The sequence below is a fragment of the Corapipo altera genome, unplaced genomic scaffold (assembly GCF_003945725.1).
Source record: "Corapipo altera isolate COAL_440 unplaced genomic scaffold, ASM394572v1 61286, whole genome shotgun sequence".
Lineage (NCBI taxonomy): Eukaryota > Metazoa > Chordata > Aves > Passeriformes > Pipridae > Corapipo > Corapipo altera.
Genome location: NW_020884907.1, coordinates 8,884,306 through 8,902,527, shown reverse-complemented (window position 1 = coordinate 8,902,527; position 18,222 = coordinate 8,884,306). Strand labels below are relative to the sequence as shown.

General features: G+C 38.3%; 1 protein-coding gene across 3 annotated transcripts in view; it reads left to right on the top strand.

The window, feature by feature from the left end:
- The window catches only part of LINGO2 (leucine rich repeat and Ig domain containing 2), a 168,716-nt gene that overhangs the window by 85,190 nt on the left and 65,304 nt on the right, over window positions 1–18,222 (top strand). Inside the window, exons 1-2 of one of the 3 annotated variants that reach the window (XM_027652552.1) lie at window positions 12,481–12,572; window positions 12,811–12,942. The exons of the other annotated variants lie outside the window; for them this stretch is intronic. The gene's annotated coding sequence lies outside the window, so the exon portion shown is untranslated. Of the gene's footprint in view, window positions 1–12,480; window positions 12,573–12,810; window positions 12,943–18,222 lie in introns of those variants that run through there. 3 annotated transcript variants of the gene reach the window in all.

Below are 18,222 nucleotides of genomic sequence, written 5' to 3'. Positions count from 1 at the left end.
TTTTAACTGCATTAGGAGTGAGGAAAATTATTTAGTGTTTTTCTCCTCACTAGTTCATCCATTTTGTTGGTATCAATAACTGAAGTGCTGTGAGAGTAGCCTTTTATTCATTGTGAAATGGTACATTCCTATTTCTTTCTGTTTTATGTTGTGTGCTTGGAGGTGCAGGTACAAAACTTAAAGCAGTTATGTGAAAAAAAAAAATGAACATCAAACCTGCACTCATATATTCCTCATACCTATCCTTTCTCATGGCTACTAGTTAATTGATTGATTAGACAGCCATAAATAGGTTGATCACATATATATCTACTGTTCTGGTTTCTCCAACTGATCAATTTTGTCTCTGTCAAAAGCAGACTAGCTGAAAGAAATTAATTCTTTTGGGGGGCTGAATTAAGGTTAATTTGTTTCTTTTTTTTAGCTGCTTTTGGAAATAGAGGAATAACAGCAAGAATGTTTTTTTTTTCCTATCCATAAAAGTAAAAAGGAAACTTATCTGTCAGCAGTTCCACTGGTGCAGGCTTCCACCTGTGACTAAAATGGCCAGCTTTTACTTTTCAGCTTCATTTTTGGTTATCATAAGCAGATTCTTGAAGAACTTTACATGAATTAAAAACACTTTTTCTGTTTTCAGGATTCTTGAGCAACTTGAGTTTGGAACATAGTTTCAGAACTCTTTCTATCCGATGTCTATTAATCATGAGAGATAGGTAATTTAGCTTTGGAAAATAAAAATAATTTGAACCAGGATCAGGTCTTCTCTGAAAGACCTCATCTTATTTCTGCTCAGGTCTTAAAACAAATGTTCTTTCCTTGCTCCTTCAGATGCCCTATCTGAACAGACAGGGAACCTCATCTACAGAGTAGTTGTTTTCTGAGGGCAGGAGTTAATCATCTCTATTTATTTCTCTTTTTTCATTTGCCAATTAGTGAACAGTCAAGTCAAGACTAGACCATCCCACAAACCCTGGTCTTCTTAAAATGCAACTTGTGGCACAAAACCAAGATCCTAGTCATTTTTTTTAGAGGTAACATGAGGAGGAAGCATTGATAGTCTTCTCTCCATCACTCAGCAGAGATGCTGCTTGAAAAGACCCTTGGGTTAACACAGACAAAGCACCTCCATGACCAAGTTCAGCACATTAGCCAGAGAAATGCATACCTAAATACCTCTGCCTTGTGGCAATTTATACCGAAACTCCTGCCCTTGGCAGTACCTGAAAACAAATGGATAGTTTTAACTAAATTAATTGAGGGCAGTGTTCAGAGAATTACACAACAATGTGGGTAGTTTTCTGAATCTGGGGCATGTCTTCCTCTCTCTTGCTGTAGGCATAATATGTTTTGCAATGAAGATATTCTGAACAGTCAAAGGAAGAGGTCACTTCCCCTCTAGCCTCTTATTTATTTAATTTTTCTTTTTGACTGTGATTGACCATGGAACAGACTGCTGTGCCTGTCCCACTGAGAAGTTACTGTCTCCGGGAGGCAGACTACCGAGTGACTCAGCAGGCAATACTTTCTATTCTGCTTACATTTTATCTCCGTGGTGAGTACAGTGTGTCGTTCTCTCTGAGCAAGAAAAGCAATCATCTATATTTTTAATCAATCTCCCCAAGAGCCTTAACTATGAAACCATCTGAGCAATACCCTGGGCAGTATATCCATAATGAGTCTGGCATCTCTTTAATAATAAAAATGTGTCTGTCTCTAGCTCTGACCTTCATTTCACACATAAAAGTCGCTTTTTGGTAACACCAATTATACATGTCTGTCTATCTATCTGTATCTATGCAAATTTGATTCTAATGACTCAGACCTCATTAAATAAGGATTAATTTATATTAAATACATGATTAATTGGTAGGGATAAGGACTGCTGCACCTTTAGTCATGACCAATCTATCTTCAACATGTTTCAACATGGTGGCAAGAGAGTTTTAAATTGAGTTCTGAACTTTTATTCTTCTTTTATCTTCTATGACTTTTTAAATGTAATGTCAATAGAGAACACAGTTTTTTTAAAAGCACTGAATTTGCCTCTTTCAAGTTCACTGTCTACAGAGCAGACTAACATAACTATATTAGAAAAGGCTGCAAAAATAAAAGATCTTATAGCCTTTAACAATTTTCTGTTCTTCATAAACAGGGATATTTTCATTATTTCTTCCCAGCATTGCAATCTGCAATTAAGGCTTTTGAACAAGCCTCTAAGAATTCAAGTAGAAAATCTATCAGTCCAATGATCCAATGATCATGCTGGACACTGGGACTTTGGTTCCTAAAACAAATTATCCTTAAGGACATTGATGCTTACTTTTTGAAAACCCATGGAAGAGTAAGGAGGCACCTCTCTTGGAACTCTTTTTATCTCTCGAGTTTTGAAACAGCACCAAGGCACTGAGCAACAGAGAGTTTTTTCCTTTGTTCTTTAATGTCTGTAAAAATCCTTACTCAGCTATGTCCTGAGGAATGGTAGGAGCAATAAAAATACTTCCTTTTTTTGTCTTAGGCACACTATAATTATTAAGAAGACAGTTTTGTGCTAACTTTTGGTGTGCTATACCTCACCAACCTTCTCAGGCGGGAATGTTTAGTTACTTTAAAAAATATTTGTGTCTGCTTTGATGTTCTTTTGAAGGACTTCTACTACGACACTGGATCAAAGGCAGTTTGTTTGGGAAAAGCACAATAAAAAGAAATTCTCTTACACATTTGACTCTTAAGCTACAGGATTTAATTTCTGCTTTCTACTGGCACTCAAATATGTACATATATTTTAATTAAAGTAATAGGGATTTTTCTTTTAACTTACCTGTTTTATTCTGTTTTAAAACAAGAGAAATGCTGTTTATTAACATGGCCTATTTTTTAGATTTAATTATCTTTGATCCTGATATGATGACAACATTCTTCTGTGTCCTGACTTTTACCTTCTATATCCTAATATTTACCTTCCTATTGGCTGTAGATTCCGAGTCAACAACTTCCAGAAATAATGGCAACAACATTTAGAACCTAAATAATTTTTTGCCATTACTTGAATACCATTTAATTCAGAGTCTTGTTAGGGACTTATTTTGCCTGGCTATATAAAAGTGTTATTTCCAAAATCAAAATAACTTAGATAGTATAAACGGGAATGAATGAGCTTGAGTTCATTGTGTAGACGAGGTACTTGTTAGCAAATGAAGTAAATCTGTGGGAAGAAAGTGGGGTCAAATTCCATTCCGTGGGTAATAGAATAGAATAGAATAGAACCATTTTAGTTGGATGGTATCTACAATGATCTTCTAGTCCAACTGACTGAACCATTCAGGGCTGACAAAATATTAAAACTCATAGGATTGATTGTTGTGGTTTAACCCCTGTCAGCAACTGAGCATCCCACAATCACTCACTCACTCTCCCCCAGTGAGATGGGGGAGAGAATCAAAAAACTAAAACTGAGAAGACTCATGGCTTGAGATAAAGACAGTTCAATACGTAAAGCAAAAGCTGCACACACAAACAAGAGAAAACAAGGAATTCATTCATCACATCCCATGGGCAGACAGGTGTTTAACCATCTCCAGGAGAGCAGGGTCCCATCACACAAATAAGGGTTACTGGAAGACAAACACTGCCACCCTAAAGGTCTCCCACTTCCTCCTTCTTCTCCCCAGTTTATATTCTGAGCATGATGCCATGTGGTATGGGATATCCTTGAGTCATTCGGGGTCAGCTGTGCTGACTGTGTCCCCCCCCAGCACCTTGTGCACCCCCAACCTCCTTTCTGGTGGAGTGGGGTGAGGAGCAGCAAAGGCATAGCTCTGTGTAAGCGCTGCTCAGCAGTAACAAAAATCCCAGTGTTATCAACACTAATTCCAGTACAAATCCAAAAGAACTCAAATATAGCTCCTATGGAGAAAATTAACTCTATCCCAGACAAAACAAGCACAATGAAGCATTAGCCATCACTCTAGGAAGCCTGTTTCAGTGTTTGATCACCCAAAATGTCTCCTAATATCAAGTCTGAACCTCCCTTGATGCAGCTTTGAACCATTAACAAAGGTCCAGTCACTGGATCCCAGCCAGAAAGCTCAGCCCCTCCCTCTCCACTTCCTCTCCTCAGGAAGTTGGAGAGAGTAATGAGGTTGCCCATCAGTTTCCTTTTCTCCAAACGAGACAAACCTGGAGTGCTCAGACACTCCTTGTAAGACATAAGACCTTCACATCCTTCTTAAATTGTGGGGGCCCAGCACTGCACACAGCATTCAACCGAGGCCACACCAGCACTGAATACAGTGAGATCATCACCACTTTTGACTACCTGGTTGTGCTGTGTTTGTGGCACCCCAAGATGCAGTTGTCCTCCTGGCTATGAGTTAGCCACACTGCTAACTCATAGTGAGCCTGCTGCCAACCAGCACCCCCAGATCCTCTACTGCAGCTGATCTCCAGCCACTCCTCTCCCAACTTATACTTGTGTACAGAAGCACAGAGCATTAGGATTCCCACCTTCCTTCATTCCAGTCCACTTAGCATGTTACTCCTTCCACCCTCTCATTTGGTTTTCTATGCAGAAATCCTCTTTTTTTTAAAAAAAAAATTTTCTTTTCACATACACAGCTCTGCTACACAGTGCTTCTCTATCTTCATATGAAGATTCTAGCCTCACACTTTTATTCATCTAATACAGTCTCCTTATCCATTCAGTCAGAAAGCCATTCTTCTATTCTCTAAAATCCTTCTGACCAATCTCATTTTTTATCAGCAACAACCTATCATGGCTGTTAATTTATGCCACAGTCCTTTAATTTACTTCCCACAATATTATAATAATAATAGTAGTATGTCAGCATCTTGGAAAAATCTGTCCTCTCAAAATTGTTTTTGTTTGTGTCAACCACCTTGTTCCTTTTTTGTGTATCTTCTATACCATAACAAGGCAGATGTAACCTACAAGATGCTATTTACCCCATAAAGCTTTATAAACAGTACCAAAGAATAGTAAATCTGCAGTAAATAAAATTAAATTTAGTCCATCTCAAAGTTGTTTACTTTAGCTCCCCATTAGCTTTCAGCCTTTGTCTGTCTCCTGTTTCATTCTCTTCATCCTGAAATTTTTTACCCCACTGTGCCTCATTCTGCTCCTTTTCTCCTCTTCTGTTTCTCTGTCATTTCCCCTCATTTTGATGTCTTCTTTTCTTATTCTGCCACATCTATATGCCCCATTTTTTCACCTGCCTCTCTTCTCTGGTCCATATTGTTTCCTACATAATTCCTTTTTCTTTCCAATTTGGCATCTCAGCATCAGCTAATTTTCCTTCTACTCAGTTTGAAATTCTCTTCCAACCCACCCAGTTAAAAAGTCTATAATCTCTCTTTTTCTTTCTCCTTTTATGAAAGCAGTCTTCCTTCTGTGTAAAATCACCTTTATTTCCCCTTTCCTGCAAGCTACTCCATTTCTACCTTCCCATTTGTTTTGTTTTGTTGTTTTCTTTTTGGAGGGGTTGTTATTTTTTTTTTTTTTTTGCAAAACCACTCTAGACCTTTCTTATTTACACAACATTATCTCTGTACTTTATCCCACCTCTTTACCCCTCTTTTTTTCTGGCATCACATAAATGTGAGACCAGTGCAAAAGGTGGATGGTGGGATTTCCAAAACAAGAGGAGGAATGTGGCCACCTTGTCAGACCTCAGTAGATGGATGCCTGATGGATTGCAGGTGTCTGTATCAACCCAAGTTACAATTTTCCCTTGCACCTTTGTATGTAACCCTCTCCAACAGGGTTGGCCAGATAATATTTATTCAGCACTGGCAGGTGAGTTGAAGGCATGGCTGTGTCCCACATTCCAGTGCTGAAGCATTGTCCACTGGGAGCAAGGAGCAGGAGAAGACAGACTGTGACTGACTCTAGCTACTGTTTGCCAGGACCAGAACATTCTGGAAAGCCCTTCAGGGGTAGAAAAACTCATGCACATTCTGGCTGTGCTTTTCTTTCCATCTTCACACCCACAGAAGGAACTGGAGGATGGCCTGACAGGGTAATTGACAGGGTAAGATGCTGGTATGAATTCATGCCAGCCTACAGTGACTTGCTCACTAGAGTTTGAATTGCCTGTGAACAGCTCTCAGCTGCTCCCATTTAAACCACAAAAATGTCAAAATATTTTACTCAGTGAAAAACATAAGTGAGTTACCAGGGCTGACTGTTTCTGAGTTCATGCCTTTTAGCAAACGACTTTTAAAATGAGTTCACCCTCCTCCCCACAGGTAGCAGTAAACGATTCACATGTTTTGAGGTTGTGAAGGGGTTTTTTTTAATTTATTTTTTAAAGCTCAACTTCAAAATAAAGTGGTTCTCAGATAGAGGGATTGATTATTTTCCTGGTACAGTGAATGATAAAACTACTGTGGACTATGAAAAGGCAGTGTAGTGGTCTCTATCTTCAGCTGTGTAACATGTCTGGAATCCATCCGTTCTGCTAGTGGAAACGGAAAGATTTGAAGACATTAAGACATGAAGGAAAAAATTGCAACCAGGAATGAAGAGAAATTACTGTGATTAGAACAAAATCATTTATTGCCATATGCCTTTCCTGCAGAGAAAACTGTTTAGACACCCATTACATAAAAGGGCCCGGCTAAGCCTTTCCCTGGAAATTGTCTACTTACATAGTAGCTAGACAAAATAATGTTTATAATTTATCAGCAGTTCTTCTGCCCATTAATTTCACTGGACTGATCAAAGACTCTTCAGAACTTGAAACATAAATACTGACTTCTGATTAATTCTCAGCTACAAGAGGTGAAAAATGGTGGAAAAACGATATTACTTTATTTCTTGTTCTTATGCTTATTCTTGCTCTTAATTTTATTCTTATGCACATTCTTAATTTTTGTTCTTGGTCTTATTCTTATTGAACTCTGTTTCTTCCTGTCTCTGAAGCTTTGATCATTCAGTGGAGTATTTTGGTAATGCTAGGAGCCATAAATGCTGAAGTTAATTTCAGAATCATGTCATCAAGGCATCTTGTATTCTAAGGTTAGGTGTTAAACAATGAAGAAAATGCTGTCCATGCTTTAAGTTACCTGTGCTTGAAGCATATTGTAATCTAAATGTAAAAGAAGTTTTGAGTATCTGCTCTAGATATGTGATAGCGGAAAGCAAGGGATTTGTTCAGAAAAACTTACATATTTTTATATTTCTCATTGGAATCATCAAAATCGTTCCCTTTAATAAGGCTTTTTGAAAGATTAATTGTTTCACCCAAGAACAGTAGACATTATTAATTTAAACACAGTAACAAATAAATTTGTAGCAGCGGTACTTACCAAAAATAGCCCAACTTTAAGGTCTACCTGTAGATATCTAATTCTGTCTTATATTTGATGATAAATCATTTTATGTCATGACCATTATCTTCTTCATTTTGTTTACTCCTCTATTCAAAGTAGAATCTTCCTACAAACACCTGTGAACCTCATTATCCTCCTTCAAATGCCCCCATTATCCTCATGACAGCTTTCTAGCAGAGAGAATACTCACATACCTGTAACAACCTTCTTATTCCCTAACCAGTTCTCCAGAGCTGTATTTTTGAGCACCCTCACCAGCCAGAGACCTTTGCTGCCTCCTGTTGCTTTTTCAAACAGTACACTCCTTGCAAGAGGCAGCTGTGATAACCTCAGTTCCTGAATGAAGGAGGCTATAGTAACTATGCTCTCTGATTCTGGGTTGATGTCTTACCAACAAAGTTTGAACAAACTCCTCAGTTTCAGCCAAATCAAATTTGGCAGAGATTTGTGTCTCAAAAGCTAGTAATATCCTATTAATTTTGTGCAAACAAACCTACAAGAAGAGAAGGATCCTAATAAAGCCTTCAGTAAAACAGTCTTCAGACAGTACCCGTTTTTTTAGTCATTGAAGGATGCACATGGGAACTCAAACATTGAAAGAAAACACTGTTTGTTAGACTCTTCACTAGTTCTCAAGGTCAGGGAATTGCTTGTTCTGTGTTTCAATAGATCACAACACAGTAAGATCCTGGTTTATCTCTATAATGTGTAGGTAGCACCCTACCAAAAAATAGTAGCATGGGAGAATATTTCAGTATCTTCTGCAAGATATTTAAGGAAAACATAATTCATTGAAAATGAAAACAGTATGAAGTAAAAAAACTCCTTTGATTTTATGGACATCTCCCAACACCGTATGTAGGCAAACTACAACAACATGCTGAAGTGTAGAGAAACACATTGATCCATTCTAATACATTGTAGCATGCAAAGTTGATTCACAAAATAGATGACATTTTCTTTTCATGTTGGTATGGAAACTTCTAAGATCATCATACCATGGAACAACAGTGCCTGTTCATGTCCTTCTCCTATAAGCTTCTGTACCAAATATCTTCACTTCAACATCTTTACTGGATTGAAGTCCCTTAGGCATGGCAATCCACTACATTTGCAAGGCCCTATGCAGTAGCTTGACTAAGTCTGGATATTGTTAAAATTTCACAGTATCATACTTTCAGTCATATTTGACAAAATGAAAATTCTAATTTTTCATCACACTTCAGTCAAAATAAAATTATGTTACTTACCTCAGCAGAAAAATGCTGCAAGTCAGGGAAAACCTACAAGACTTACAGCATAAAAAGTTCAGATGTGTTCGTAAACCCATAAACTTGACCATCGCTCTTCTTTCTTTCCTTAGGATGCCTACTAATTATGTTAAACTGAATTTTTTCTTATCCTGAGACAGAACAAAGACAGCTAGTACCACCGTATTACTCTTGTGAAATGGAGAAAAACATCCTTGATTTTTAAGAAGCAATGTTTACCCTACCACTTGTATCTCATTGAATCTGAAAGGGCTTTTATTATTATAATTATGTTCTTATTGAATTTTTCCAACTACTATGATTATAGTAACACAGCTTTTATTTTCTTTTAAACCATAAATTTTATAAAGACATACACAATGGCTGGAACAAAAAAAGAAATAATTGAAAAAAAAGTTTGTTTTTCTTTTACTTTCTCTTTTTGAAGAGAAAACATTTTTGTTACTCAGAAAACAAAATGGATGCAATGGATGCTGCATTGTCTTGAAATCTTGCATTGTGCTTTGAAAACTACAGCCCATTTGCGAAAATGGATTTAATAAAGGAAATATCACTGTACATTGGATTCTTTTTTTCCCCTCTCTGCCAAACCGAAGTCAAAGGCCTTCTAAGTTAGGTTTCATGCTGTGGTGTATAGTTAATAGTGTCCCTTTCCAGATTAAAGGGGAAAAAAAAAAATCACTGTGGTCTAGTTTTGGGTAACTATCCTTCCCAGCAGAGCAAATCACTTAGCAAAGTTTTCCAGATGGAAACTCATGGGACACGTGCAGCTGCAATGCAAGCAGTGGGACCTCTGGCTGTGGTTGCAAGGAAAGAGACAACAGCGACCCCAAGGCAGTTTGCAACACATAGAGACAGAAAACAATCTGATGCATCTGTGTCTCATGCACCTTCGTTTCAATGGCATCTGGTTGACCAGTTTGCCCACAACACATAAGTTCAATCTACTTAGAAACTTTGACTCTTACAAAGCCACACTGACAGTATCAATACAGAAGATGTACTTAGACAATAGAAAGTCTACTCTGCATAGAGCAGACTAGACTATACTAGATTAGACTAGACTAGAATAGTTTAGTTGGAAGAACCTACAGTGATCATCCAGTCCAACTACCTGATCACTTCCTGGCTGACAGAAAGTTAAAGAATGTTATTTAGAGCATTGTTCAAATGCCTCAAACACTGATGGCCTTGGGGTATTGTTTACTTATTTAGGAAGCCTGTTGCAGCATTTGACCACCCCCTCAGTAAGGGAGACCTTCCAAATGTCAAGTCCAAAGGTCCAAACCTACCGTGATACAACTTTGAACCATTCCCACACCCTCTATCACTGGATCTCAGGGAGAAGGGCTCAGCATCAACCAGCTCACTTCCCCTCCTCAGGAAGCTATAGAGAGCAGTGAGGTTGCCTGTCAGCCTCCTTGTCTCTAAATTAGACAAACCCAGAGTTCTCTTTTGCATCTCATAGGACATGACTTCCAACACTGTCACCAACTTTTGTTACCTTCCTCATGGCATAACCAACATGATCATATTTTATTGAAACTTATATATCTTCCTTGCTCATTATGTGATTCTGACTGACCTTCATAAAAAAAAAAAGGGAGGGAATCACTTTAATAGCAGATTTTACTTTCTTTGTTTTAATGACTCATCAAAGTCTACAGACATCTTTCTGCAAGAAGCATCTCTACAGTATTTTACTCAGTCCACAGAAGATTTGTTCCATTTTTGTGAAACACTGCATATGTTGACATAATATTACAAAGACATATGAAAATCCTGTGGGAGGTCCTGATGCAAATTCTTCAAGGTGTTGAGTGAATTATAGAAGCCATGACCTGCTGAATTTTATATGTGGATGCTTTTTTACATCCACAGTCTATGTTTTTTTGTGAAAATCTATATTTACATCTCTGTTTATATATTAAATCTTTCAAGTTTACCTTCTTTTTGTGCTTAGTATTGAAATATTGATGGTTCTCTTTCTCAAAGTAACTTTTGGAAGGAAAGTCCATAGAGCATCACAGTAACAGCAGCACCATGTTATTTATATTATAATTCCTATGGCATTTGAAGATTCACAGACATCTTTCTAGGCAACAGGTTTAAAAATAAAAACATTCCTGAGCTTGGGTGTACCTGGAGAGTGTCCTTCAGAAATTCTCTGCTGTTTGTGGTGTAAATATCTTGTATATGGAGGTTTGCAACAAAATTTTACATGGAGCTAAGCTGTCAGACCCTGAAAACAAGAGGGAGTGGTAGGAACACAAATATCAGATCTTGGCTGGTTGTGTATTGCTCTTTTCTGTAGGATTTCATCCTCAGATAAGATGTCAGAGAGGACTTGTGCAGTTTTCACACTGAACATACTCTTTCTGACACACCACTAAGCAACTAGTTGACAGGGCAAAGATTATCATGTTCTCAAAAATCCCATGGTAATCATTTCTTGTGGCTGGACTGGAAGAATTAAAATCTGATTTTACTCCTCTGGTTTACTTTCAAATGTTAACTCTTCTCTCCTGTAGCATTAAATCCTTTTCTTATCTACATATTTTAAATGCAGGTTAAGGTTAGCACTTGTGCTGTTGATTTTGACATGGTGCAACAGGCTTGCAAGTGCAAACATGAGAAAACTCCTGTGACCTCATGAAGCACAGCAACACTGTGAGAAATTGTGGGTATAGCATTTACAACAGGCTTCCCATTAGGTCACATACACAATGGAGTTGCAGCATGGCAAACTTAAAAGGATGCACAGTTGTTAACCAAGACCCTAAAAATCAAACTTACCCATGTTCATCAGATAAATTAATTATTTGGAGGATGGCATAGAGATGACAAACTGTAATGTTTCCTTGGACTGTGAATGGTGTCAGGGAACAGTAGCTGAGAAGCTGATGTAGGACCTATGTACCATAAGCAGTTCCTCTCTGCTGCTGTCCTGAGTGTGACTTACAAAAATTTGAGAGAAATTAACACATAAACCCAGTGCACTCTTTACACAAAAGAAATATAAACAGAGAATAGATTGTATTTACTGTGAAATAAAGCAAGCAGAGCTAGTCATTTTGGTAGTCAGTTTTGTTCTAAAACCTTTGAATGGAAGTGTTAACTTAAACAGATCTTTTTTTTTATCCGAATCCAATGCATTTTAGTCTCTAAGTTCTGAAATTAAAATAAGAAGAATTTATTTTATATTTTCATACTGCATAGCTGGAGAACCTGGAACATTTATGTATCATGGATAATACAGACATAAGTCTGTCAATTATGGGTTTTTTAAATGTTTGATTCCTGTTACATAAAATGTAAAAATGAAAATAGCTCTAAATAATATTTTTGATGTACATTTGTTGGTGCTTGAGATGCTATCTAGCAGAAGATGAAGTCTGAAGAACTTGCAATATAAAATTTTTTATTCTGTTCTTGCCTCAGGATACTTGATCTCTTGTATGTATGAGAGGATGAATACAGGTCGGCACACTGCGCTGAACAGACAACACAGCAGGAGAAAATTTCATTCCTCCTGTGCAGTGAAATCAGACAGAACTGGAGCATTTGATTTAGTTTTGCTGGGGCAGCCTGCCCTGGAAAATATTTTATTATAATCCTTTAGTGCTTTAAATTAACTGTCTTGTTTGTGAAAAATCAGTCCTGTGTAGAACTATGTCAGTGTACAAGCAGGCATCACTATGATATCGTCAAGGTGTAGATAAAAGCAGTTTTGCATACCACACAAAAGGGATATGTCTCTCTCTCTGCTTTCTTATTCCATTGTGACTCTGTTGACATTAGAGTCATTATTCCATATTTACACTGGTGAGACATGATCACAAGTGAGTCTCCATCAGGAGTTAAAGCCAGAGCATGGAGGGAAAAGTGTTCCTTTGAAGGGAGTATCTGAGCAATTCTACATTAAAAAATATTATTTAAAAAAACAGCTAAGTGAGTACAGAATGTTATTGTGCTTCAAATCCCTGGAGGAGAGGTGATTAGAGGTAGTTGCTATTTTTTTCTGTAATATATTTGAATAGAATATGTTACTTGCATACGCTGCAGAAGCTGAGCACAAATTGCCTCACTAAGGTCTATTATTCCGGAGAACAGTGAGAATAACAAACTGAGATACTGATGAACTCAGAGAAATATGAATAACACATTAACGCTCAGGATGTATCAATAGCATGCTGCCTGACACTGGGGACAAGCATCTTGAGGATACAAGGAATTGCAAGAATGGGTCATCCAAATCACATCTGGAGACGGGAGATTTTCAAGACCACTTCTCTAGGGAGAAGAGATTCAGCTTCAGGGGGTAAGAAATCTTGCCAATAAAAAAAAGAAATAGGTGTTTTGTCTCTCAGATGTCATTAATCTCCATGTAAAAACTGGGGGGAGGCTAAGCAGGAGCAGGGACTTTTATTTTTACACACAAAGAACACAGTATGGGGATGTTTATGATACTCAGATGATTATATCTCAGGCTTACTGCTCTTCCAACCTAATTTCCTGCTTAAAGCCCAGGAGAGTGCAATGCATGAGAGCTTCAGCAGAGGGGGGGAGAAATACTGTTGAGAAACACTCCCCAGTTGACCTCGTTATAAGATGCCACAGCACAATGTAGTCAATGATGTTGCAAAGAGTTGCAGGCATGAAAAAAAAACCCAAAAAACATAAAACATTCTTTATTGAGAAACATTAAGAGTTCACAGAGAGGATTTTTTTTTTCTTTTGAGAGACTCTTTTCCCCTGCGTTTGGTGCAGTCTGTTGGATTAACAACACTTACACCAAAAGTACTCTTACCAGAGAAAAAGCAGCCTGCTCCTTTTTTTGAGTGATGGGCTCTTTAGCCATCAGGGATTAGCTCTATCTGTCAAGTTTCAGTCAGTCCTTCTGAAATTGCCCAGCAGGATTCAGCAGTGGCTGGACTGAGCACACCAGCTTAAACCACATACCCTACAAAAAAGCTGCAGCAATGATAGCTTTGTCACTTTCAGCCCAATGTCAGTAGCTTGCTCTGATTAAGGAGGAATTTGCAAAATTAAAGAACTGAATATGTATGTCAATGAGAATTCAAGATGTTGTATGCTGTAATTTGCCATTGATTATGATCAGTCAGAGAAAATTCAGTTTCAACCCTTGATCGTTGTTGAAAGCTGCACTACACAGGGCAATCTAAGGTACTACTGAAGGAGAGCAGCAGGAAATTATACTGAACTTCACTGGCACAACCAATTCATTTAAGGAATCTAGTAGGATCCAATAAACTCATAGTTCTGATGTCGTTATTAGCCTGAATGCAGACTGAGAATTTCTGGGATTATAAAAAGCCTATTAAACTTAATGCTGGTGTACTATCATAGACTAAAAAGTGGTATGACAGTTTGTACCTTCTGCCCCTCAACTCTGCCCTTGTGAGACCTCGCCTTGAATACTGCATCATTATCTGAGATCTGCTGCAAAATAAGGATATGGACCTGTTGGAGCAGGTTCAGAGGAGAGCCATAAAGATGATCAGAGTAATGGGATGTCACTTCTGTGAAGACAGCCTGAGAAAACAGTGCTCAGTTTGAAGAGAAGGCTTCAAGAAACCTCATTGCAGCCTTTCAGTACTTTAAGGGAGCTTATCAAAAAGAGGAAGAGTGACTTTTACGAGGGCATGAAGTTATAGAAAAAAGGGTAATGGTTTTAAACTAAAAGAGGAGAGAGAAATTTAGATTAGATAGCAGGAAGAAATTCTTTACCCAGAGGGTAGTGAGGCACTGGCATAGATTTCCCAGGGAAGCTGTGGGTGCTCTAACCCTGGCAGTGGATGGGGCAGGTTGGATGGGGCAGGTTGGATGGAGCCCTAAACAACCTGACCTAGTGGGTGACATGCCATGGCAGCAGGATTGGAAATAAAGTCCCTTTCAATTCAAGCCATTTTGTTGATTTTATCATTCTGTTCTACATAGAAAATAATTGCTTCTATATCCTAAATTATTATTTCTGAGCCACAAAGAGGAAAAGTATTTTATGGTTTCATAAACCTCTTCAGAACTCAGAAAATTCTTCATCCAAAGGGTGGTTGAGCACTAGAACAGGCTCCCCAGGGGAGTGCTCACAGCACCAAGCCTGCCAGGGTTGAAGAAGAATTTGGAAAATTCTCTCAGGCACATGGTGGAATTCTTTGGTTGTCCTATGCAAGGCCAGGAGTTGGATTTGTGGGTACCTCTCAACTCAAGATATTCTATGATTCTGTGAAACCAAAAACCTTGTGTCTGTACAAGGATGAGTAAGTGAGATGTGGGGGCATCCTGTGAATGCAGTCCAGCCTTGACAACCAAGAAGTGCAGGTTTTTCTGGTTTTACCATTGAGGTGACAGTCCACTTGAGTTTCATGCCCAGACTACTCTGACCAGAGAGAGCTGTGTCTCTGTATTTTCATCTTTATCAACACAGAATTATGCTTTTTTAAGTGAAAAAGAGGGCTCTGCCGTGGCTTGAGAAAGTCTTGCCTTGATGGGGTTTCTATGACCTTCAAAAACATCAAGTTTTTATTTCTTGGTAGATGAGACCATCTCTATATTCCAGGAAAGCCTTTGACCACTCCTAATGGTGGTAAAGCTGGAAAAGTTTTAACAGGGGTGTAAAATATCAAGCCAAAACAAAACAAAGTGAAACACCCATTTATAACCCTAGTTATGCAACGTGATAATGAAACAGTGAGTTGATAGTCTTTGGTTTTCCTTAAGATTGTGGAAAGCATTATGTGGCTTCAATTGTAAGTTAGAAATACAAAAAATCAAGTTTGTCCATTAGTTATAACTGTGGAGTTCTAGGGTGGTTGCCGTGCAAACATGTACTGCAGTAGATTCATTCCTGTGGGGGAAGAGTGAGAAGGCACAGCCAGCTGTCAGGAGACATGGCACAATGGCCTGGCTGAACATGATGGACACAATTACAACTGGGTGACTGGCTAAACTTTCACAACAAACTCTTTGACTGATTGGTACAGAGGCCCTACAGGTGGGAATTTTGGGCAGGTATCCAGATTTTCCCCAAGGAAGCTGTTACTGTGTCTGTTGTTACTTGTATACTTAAACATGTTGGATTAACTTCCTAGATGGTGTGAGTCAAAGATTTACCTGGTCTATTTCTGATACAGAAGTGATCAAATCAGTCATTTATAAATGGTCAATAGAAACTCTTCCTTCAGAAGTAATATTTCATATGTAGCTGAGACAATATATGTCAGCAGAGATCAATACAAATGAAAAAATGCTTCTGCTGGGATGGTTTTATAGGACCAAGCTAGGTGGGTTTTAAGAACTGTGAAGGACGGAAGTTTGGAGAGGATGTCTTCATCCAGTTGAAGACATCTCTGTGAGGATACTTGTCACAGAAACTCCCATTGCCACCAGACAGAAAAGATGGCCACCTTACTGGGGCCATTATATTTCCATGTGAACATTACTGCATGTCAGGATCTTAATACATTAGAGTGGGTTTTTTTTCCTTTTTAGCAAACTGTCTTTAATGCGCAACAAATCCCCCTGTCATATTCACCTAGCAGACTACAAAATCAGGCTAACAACAAGGGTAACTCAGCTACTGTTGCTATGGTCTGGGTCTCAGATGAGATGCTTCCTACATTCAGTGCCTTCTTTGCAGTGGAGTCATTAATTTGGGGGGAAGGAGGGGATTTTTAGGTTTTTGAGGTATTTTTTTAGCTATGACAGCTGAGTGAAGTGGCTTTTCATGTCAAGAGTGTCAGCAGACCTCGACCTAGGTAAAACCTTCTCTTACTTTTCCCTCACAGTGTCAACCTATCTATACAAATTCCTTGTAGCACTCAGTAACTCAGGTGTATACTTAGTCTACTCAGGTTTATAATGTCCTTTTTAGAAGGCAACACATGTGTAGGCATATTTGACGCTAGCTGGACAAGAAGTAGATAAATAATATGACATGGAAGAATTTCTTCCCATCAGCTGGCCTCAAGTTCTTCTGCTTCACGCCAGAAATTTAACTTCAGTATTAGAAAACACCATTAGAAAAACATTCACTTTGTTAATTTGTGAATGAGGAGAGAGCCACCTTTTATATCTAGTTCTTGATGAAAGGAACCATGAGTTGCTTTTCCATTTTTCCAGAAACAACATCATATGGGAGTTTGAATAGACATATCTCTGCTGCATTATCTTGCACGTGTGGAAAATGGGAGTTAAAAATTGCTCATTTTTGAGTAAACATTCAGATTAACATGATTTAAATGTTCAGTGAAAACTGAAGAGACAGAATGAGATTAGAAACAGAGGGCTCCAACTACCAATGGCTGGACTTGGTGATCTTAAAGGTCTTTTCCGACTTTAACAATTCTATGATTCTATGATTTTTGTACCCTGGTAAAAGCATCTGTGAGATATTGGATTATAATATTAATTATTGGCTTGGACCAACTCATGTGTGTGTGTGTTGGGGGAAGGGACTGGTCAAATTTCAGGAAGGTGAGGTGATGCCCTAACCCACACTTAGCATGTCAGTGCTTTGTGGAATGCTTTATTTTGATTGAATGTTACACTTTAAACTTTTACCAAGATCTCTTAACGTTTAAAGTACCTCCTGAGAAACTGTGTGCAGCTTTTCTCCCATAGTCCCTCTTAAGGTGTTAAAAGAACTGAGGGCTCTTCTAATAATTCCGTGGGTAAATTTTTGGAGCCTTGTATATTTGTAAGTAAAATCCTTAGGTGAGCTCATAGCTTGAAACTTGGGGTCTTACAGGACCAAAGCTTTTTCTTCCAGTGAGGCTGATCTGGTTGTGTGTTGTGTATCATTGTTCCACTGCATATTTTATAGGACTCTATTCAAGTGTGCTTTCCACCACCACTGAGTTACATGCCATTAACAGAACTAGTTAGTTCTTTTTTATGTTCAGAAGTTGAGATCAAACATGTAAATACTAATATTAAGTTAAAGGTAGTTATGCATCTATAAGTGAAACTGATTTTCCAAACAAATAGACGTTCTCCTATTTTTAGGTACATGCTAATACCAAAAAATCACATAAATACAATGTAATTTGCTGTCACCAGACCCCATCCCCCTTCAGTGAAGTAGCTGGGTAACCTTGCCCATAAATTCTCTTGTCACCAAAGACATGCTTTATTGAACATTATGTCACTGTGAACACTTCTTTTTCCCTAATGCTATTACATCATGTCACGTGTGGTACCTTTGGGAATGATGCAATGGCACAGCAGCTTGGCATACAGGGAGAAGCATTTCTAGGAGGGTAGTATGGTGATGGAATGGATAGCCATATGAAAACCTTTCATTACCAGCAAACCTTGAAACACAAGTAAAAAACTTTCATATATTAGGAAATGCCTTGTTGAGGAAAAGCTAATACTTCAGTTCTCAGTGGATTAATTCAGAAAAGAGCCCCGTCCAGGACCCACAGTTGTTTACTTGAATAGTTTTCAAGGAAACTACAGTGTTTCAGCTGGGCTCTAATTGTGCCTGATGGACCCATTACTTTATAATTTGAGCAGTGTTGTAGAATTTTCCCCAGTGATTAATTAAACTGATGAGGTAGTGCCAGATCTTGATAGA